Source organism: Elephantulus edwardii, unplaced genomic scaffold (genome assembly GCF_000299155.1).
Source record: "Elephantulus edwardii isolate Elephantulus edwardi_28Jun2011 unplaced genomic scaffold, EleEdw1.0 scaffold00060, whole genome shotgun sequence".
Taxonomy (NCBI): Eukaryota; Metazoa; Chordata; class Mammalia; order Macroscelidea; family Macroscelididae; genus Elephantulus; species Elephantulus edwardii.
The window spans coordinates 10,382,312-10,388,545 of NW_006399810.1; the positions used below are offsets into that span (position 1 = coordinate 10,382,312).

General features: G+C 43.2%; 1 pseudogene; it reads left to right on the plus strand.

Moving 5' to 3' along the window:
* Positions 1 to 5,763, plus strand: part of LOC102855759 — a 9,823-nt pseudogene extending 4,060 nt beyond the window's left edge.
* Positions 5,764 to 6,234: the final 471 nt, after the last annotated feature.

Below are 6,234 nucleotides of genomic sequence, written 5' to 3' on the forward strand. Positions count from 1 at the left end.
TGAGTCACAAAGGACTCGACGGCACATAATAACAACAACAACAGGGGCTAACTAAAATAACAAACTAAAAAACCCACAAAAAATGATATACACTTACACACACACACACACACACACACACACACACACACACACACGGGATAACTGCTTAAAGCATAGGTTCACATTTCACTGAGGTTTTTTGTTTTTGTTTTTTCTCGCCCCCCTGAGTTTTGTTTTTAACATTAACGTTTCTTTCTCACAATAATGTATCTTGGATAGGTTTGATGTCAAGAAATCTTATCTGATGTCAAGGAACATATTTATTTTCAAGCACTGCATGTTATTTCATGGCAAGAAGGTCCTGATAATTTAAATTAAAAGAAAAAAGACCCAAAGTTGTTATAAATGATCTAGTGTTTGTCTTCCATCCTCCAACATTTATTTCCTTAAGGTAAATTTCTACACATATTATTGTTGGATTAAAGATAGATTTCAGTTTAATAAAAATTGTAAAACTGTGGTTGGAATCCACCAGATGCTCTGCTGGAGAAGGGGGGACAATCTCCTCCTGTGCCAGTCAGATTTGATTTGACAGAACGCAACTGTCAGGCCCCTACCAGGGTCAAAGGGAGAGGGAAGGATTCAAGGAATATCAACATGCCAACAAAGGGAGTGAAGAGCCTCCCTCATCTAACAAAACTACTGAGGTGTACCCCTCCTTTCCCTCCCTAAAAGACCATCCACCTGGCTAAACCACCACGGAATGTCTCTCCCTTTCCTCCCTAAAGACCCTTACTATAAAAACCTGCCCTAATTAACTTAGGGCCTGGTTTTCCACTGGTCTGTCTCTCTGTAGATTAAGGCATCCTGCCCAGGAGCCTCCCTAATAAAGCTTCTTTACCTTCGTTCGTTCCTTCCTTCGTTCCTTCCTTCCTTCCTTCCTTCGTTCCTTCCTTCCTTCCTTCCTTCCTTCCTTTTCTTTTGCCTTAGTCCAGTGCAAAGAACTAACAACCACCACCATGAAAAATAAAATTGTAAAACTATCTTCACCTGAGCTGGATTGGCTAGGGGGAAGGATGAAGGCTATTTCTATTTTACAGATGAGGAAACAAAGTCATAGAGACTAGAGTCTCTTAAATGTCCTGCAGACCATGGATCTGTCATTGCTTGTCTCTGATGATTTACTTATTAAAAAATCTTCATTGACTTTGCATTGCCTATGGAAGTTTTAAGTCTTTAGCCTAAACACAGGCTCATTTAACAGTTGGTTCTAATAATGGCTCCATGTGCATCAGCGTAGACTTTGTTTCACTGGGGTTTTTAATGGCTGATTTTGGGGAAGAGCTCCAGACTTTCAAGGTGTGCTTCTGTGTGGATTGACTGTCCCATCAACTTGTTGCTTAATAGCTCAGTGCTTAACTGTCATGTCAACCTGAGACTTCTTATCCTTTTAGAAAAATTATATTCGCTCTCCTTATGCCTATTTTATACTGTTGCATTTTGCTTTCTCTATTCTTTCCAGATTTTTACTTCAATTATTTTTTTTAGTTTTTCAACCCAATTTAAATCCTTCCTGGTTTAGGGGAGCTCTGGTGGTGTAGTCTGTAGGAGGTTGTGCTCCTAACTCCAAAGGGGCGCTTCTCTGGTTGTTCAAACCCATCATCTTTCCCAGGAAATAGATGGGCAATCTCTCCTCATTTGTGATTTACAGTCTCCTGAAAACCTGTTGGCAGGACAGCTGAGTGCATCCTGACTCGAAGGCTATGAATAAGTTTTTGAGTTTTGTTTCAGGACTGTTCCATTTAGAAGTGATCTTGTGTTAACTTGTGTTTCCCAACTCCACCACCCATTTAATTTGGGATTAAATTCTACATCTTTCTTTGAAAAGAGCTGCGTTTTGGGGGAGGGGTGGGGAGGATAGAGAAAATAGTGCAACAATGAATGAATGGAAATCCAAAATCTCTGTAAATGTTCATTAATAAAATTTAATAAAAAACAATATGAAAGTATTCCAGGAAAAAAAAGCTGTTTCATGAGTTTCTTAGATATTACAGTATTATTTAAATTTCAAGGTGTTCATGACTGGTTCCCCCAATTATTATGTGTTTCATCAGGATTGAGAAATTGTTTTGTACTGTTTGAGGTTTGTTTGCTTTTTGCATAATCCAGATCACAGCATCAACAGATATTTTAACCAATATTTTATTTTGAAGGAGGAAGGGAAAAGTTATTTGAAGCTATCCTTCTAACTTACTATATAAAATTCGTGTCTCTGCACTGTCTGTGTTTCAAGATTAGCACACACTTGCTGTAGGGACTGATTTAAATTTGAAATGTCAGACAATAGCACTGTCAACACTTGAAGGGAAATAAAATGTTATCAACTCGTTGTGGCAGATACATGTGACAATGCCAAATTGCATATATTATGATAGTCCAGTGTCTGCTGAGATTATTTTGGGTTTTATTATGAGATGAAAAAGCACGTATTTGTTTATTCCTTTCTTAGATTAGGCACGTATAAAAAATTATTTAAAAGCAAATAATGGATTTGTGGGTCTTTGTTTTTGCTAAGTGATCGGTTGTTAAAAATGACAAAGTCTGCAACAGTGTGTGTGTGTAAGTAAAAACAAAAACTGGATAAAGCAATCCTTTGAAGCAGAAAAGTATTTTAGATTTGATGAGACAGACATGTCCAGCTATTAAAATACACCTTGTTTTAAGGAAACGTCTAAAATAACTTAAAAATTGATCATCCACCTTTTTGGGCCACAGTTTTCTTTTCTTTCAATCTATGTATTGATTTGAGAAATCTGTGCCTTATTTTTGCAAATCCCTGAGTTAGGTAGGAATCATAGGGAATTTTAAAAGTTGATCATGGCTTGCCCGCAAGAAGGCCTGTGACGAATTGTTTTTATTGTGTCCATGGGATTATTTTTGTTTTCTTCTTCTGATACTTCTAAGACATCAGGGGCTTAAAAAAAATTTCTATATTCCTCCCTCCCTTTTCTTGTAGGGTGCCATCAAATTGGATCCGACTGGCACCAGAGGAAATTGCCCCTCCTTTTCCAGCAGAGCATCTGGTGCACCTTTGGGATTGCAGTGCAGCTTCTTTGCTACCAGGCCACCAGAGTCCCCCGTCCCCCTCCATCAGGGGCTTTTTGGTTTGGTTTGGTTTGGGGTTATGCAATTTATTTACACTCCAGATGGGGATAATAGAAAAGCAGGCAGGCTCACAGTCGGCTTAGGCTCAAATGAAGACTACTGGCCAATAAGCACAATAAAGCAGCACCCACATGTTCACTTTTTGCCTGCTTCATGGCCACTCTCCATCGGTTTTTGAGACTTTAATTCTTTAACAGACTGGAATCTCTCCAGGAGTGGCTGGCAGAACTGATCTCCTTAACAGCAAGATACGTGACACACGACTCTTGCAGGTTAGCAGCACCACGTCTTACCCAACGCATGTTTTGTGAACAGGCTCCTTCCTTACCACCAGAACATTTCATTCTCATGTTGGTGCCACATAGCCTATTCAAAATCCAGATTTTTAAAGAACATCCAGGAGATTGAGATGCAGAAGAGGCACCTTCACCCCACTTCAGACAAAGCAGTGATATGTGTTTCTTCCAATCCATCAATTCTGCAGGTTTTAGTTCTTAAGTAAGAAAAGCAACAAATTATTTGTGCTTACTTATTACTGGACCAATTGGAAGCAAGAGTAGTATCCACTTCCTAAACAGCACGCCTCTGGAAACTCTATGAACTTTGATAAATGGATATGGTTGTGAAAGGGCTCCAGGCCTTTTGTTCATGGATCGCTATGAGTCGTGCTTGGCTCAACTCGATGGCAATCAACAACAACAATAGGAAACATCATGATAAATGGAGAATGGGGTGAAGTGGTTAAGGATTTCATTTTACTTGATCCACAATCAAAAGTCAAGACATCAAAAGACATGTTGTATTGGGAAAGTATGCTGTTCAGGATCTCTTTAAAGTGCTAAAAAGCAAAGATGTCAGTTAAAGATTAAGGCACATGTCATCCAAGCCATTGCCTTTTCAATAGTTTCCTATGCATCTGAAAGTTGGACAGTGAATAAGGATGGCAGAAGAATTATTGATGTCTTTGAATTATGGTATTGGAGAAGAGTATTGAATATTCCATGGAGTGCCAAAAGAATAAACAAATCTATCTTGAAGGAAATGTTACTTGAACGATACAAGAATACTTGAAATGTTACAAGAATGATACTTGAATGCAAGGCTGGTGAAACGCTGTCTCATTTACTTTGGCATATATTCAAGAGGTACCAACTTTGAAGCAAGGAACTAACATCTTGGAAAAGGTAGAGGAGCATCTTCAGCAAGGTGGACTGCTACAGTGACTATCATTTTTTTGACAGAGATTGTGGGGAAGGTGCAGAACAGTGCAAGGTTCAGATGTGTTATTTATAAGGTTGCTGTGAGTCATAGTTCACTCTTTGGTGCTTAACACTTGCAAAAGTAGAATCCCTTGTTAGTAAACATTAATATACTAATGTTTATATTGCATATTGGATAATCCTATCAAGCTACTTCCTTTGCCCTTTACATTAAGAAGTTCAATATGGACTGCATTTTAACATCAAGAAAACAAAATCATCATCACTGAACAGATGAGCAACATCATGATAGCTGGAGAAAAGATTGAACTTGGATCCACAATCAACACCTGTGGTACCAGCAGTTAGATCAGGTGATGCTTTGATAAAATGCTGTAAGAACACTTCAAATTACAGTAGAGCAATGGTGTAAATTTGAGGACTAAGGTGAGGCGAGTCAGACTATAGGCTTTTCAGTCACTTGCTATGCATCTGAGAGTTGGACAGTGAATAAAAATGTCAGCCTTTGTGTTGTGGTGTTGGAGAAGAGTACTAAAGATTCCGTGGACTGTAAAAACAAACGTAAGTCTTGGAAAAAGTTCAGCCAAAATGCTCCTGGGAGGCAAAGATGAGGAAGCTTTCTTCTCTCACATACTGTGGGCATGTTGCCAGGAGAGGCTATTCCTTGGAGAGGGACATCATGTTTGGAAAGGAGAGGAGGGCTGACGACCTTCAGCCGGATGGACTGACACAGAGGCTATAACAATGCACTTAAGCGTCAGAGATGAAGGTGGCACAGGGGACAGCTATGAATCATACCCATCACAGTGGGTAAGGAGCCACGCTGCTCACCTAGACACACACCTTTTGAATCCATCAGCTGGTCCATGGGACAAAGATGGTCACTCTTTTTTATAGCCTCTGAAAACCGCACCAGGGTCAGCTACGAGTCGGCTCTGACTCCGCTGCACCTTATTATGGGAGAAAGCAGCCCTTCAATTCTACTCTGAGGGCGTTCAGCGTTGTCTATCTTGGTTTTTCTCTCCTTCCTTCCCCTCGGGTAGTTATAAACCCCACTGGGGTTTGCAGGGCCTATCCACCCGCCCGAGCGACTCGCCCTCCCCACGGGGTGTGGCGGCTGCTCGCGTCCTCTGTGGCACGGGCGGAGGGAGCCTCCTCCCAACGTTCTTCCGAGCTTCCCTTCTCCGTTAACGGCTGCCGAGGCCTCGGCGGAACGGGAGTATGGGAAGGGGCGCCCGCACTCAGGCCTCTTCAACTCCCCTCAGGGGCCTTTCGGAACACGACACCGCCCCCCCCCCCCCGCCAACTACGAGATGCGCTGGCCCGAGGCCTCCACGAGGCTCTGCTCGCAGCCCGCCCGCCAAGCCGCTACGGGGCGCTCGCCGGGGAGAGCTAGGGGAGGCTGCAGGGAGCATGCGGCCAGGGCGGGGCTCAGGTCCAGCTCTAACCCTCATTGCGTCCCACCGCGGCCGCCTCCGCGGACGAACTGCCGGGCGGAAGTCGAGCGTCGCCGCGCCACCCGACGCCTGACGTCTTTCCTGTTTGTTGTTGGAGAAAAGGAGAGAAAGGAAAGCGCGAGGAACTGCCACCAGCGCGTCCACCAGCTGCTACTGTGCCGAATCGGTGAGGAAGCCACGGGCTCCACCACCCGGTCTCTCCTTCTCTCTGCCGCTGGCTGCCGACCTTCTCGGGTAAGAGAACGACCTCCCAGGCTTTTCGGCAAGGTTCGGGGGATACGGTCACTGTTGAGCCCCGACGCGAGTGTTCTTGACCCTGGCGCCTTAGCAACAGTGTGTATGGGGCATGAGCCAAGCGCTGCTGGGGAGTGGATGAGGGAGAGGGATGCTGGACACTCGCCTTCGTGGTT